Source organism: Aplysia californica, unplaced genomic scaffold, assembly GCF_000002075.1.
Source record: "Aplysia californica isolate F4 #8 unplaced genomic scaffold, AplCal3.0 scaffold00289, whole genome shotgun sequence".
In the NCBI taxonomy this organism is placed as follows: Eukaryota; Metazoa; Mollusca; class Gastropoda; order Aplysiida; family Aplysiidae; genus Aplysia; species Aplysia californica.
The window spans coordinates 1,471-2,368 of record NW_004797559.1 but is presented as its reverse complement, the minus strand read 5'-3'; positions in this window follow the sequence as shown (position 1 = coordinate 2,368).

Here is an 898-nt window from a genome sequence, read left to right as displayed (position 1 = left end):
CTCTCTCTCTCTCTCTCTCTCTCTCCCCCCCTCCCTCTCGTCGTCTCTGCCTCTGCCTACACTTTCTGTCTTTCTCTATCTCTAAATCTCTTTTGTTTGTACATGCCCACGAGCATACACATACCCACGTACATACACATACCCACGTACATACACATACCCACGTACGTACATACACATATACCCACGCCCCTCCACACAAACACACCATAGCCAGTGATTGCATTCCATTCTGCTGAATCAGTTCCCTACATTGTATGTACATTATAATATACACACAATATTATACGGAGGTCAGCGTGCATCCCAATCAGGTTAAATGTTGAAATATTCAAATGTGCTGATGTTTCGTTTAGTTGTTTGTTTGTTTTGTTTGTTGTCCTCTGGGTTTTTTTTTTAGTTTTCATGTTTGTTTGTTCGTTTGTTCGTTTGTTTGTACATATACATGTATGCACACAGTATTATTGGGAGGTCTGCGTTCATTCCAATTAGGTCAAATGTTGAATCATTCAAATGTGCTGGTGTGTGTATAGTTTAATTATTTGTGTATTTGCTTGTTTTTAATTTAAGCGAGTGTTTGGTTTGTTTATTTAAAAGAAAGATATCACATTGAAACAATAACGGTCATTATGAGGGAAAAGTGAGACAAACAGACAGAAAGAAACACAAGGGGAGACCAGGACGATAGATATTTGATAGGAAAGAAGGAGCAAACCACATCAGAGCACCCGCCAACCACCCACTGTGCTGCTGTAACGCCATGCGAAGAGCTTTATTAACGTGCACGTTCTCTCATGATCGGGCCTGTCCTTTTCTCAGTTGGTACGGCCGACCATGGTGTGCAAAAAAAAAAAAAGGGGGGGGGGGGGTGGGGGTAGGAAAATTGTTCCGAATTTAT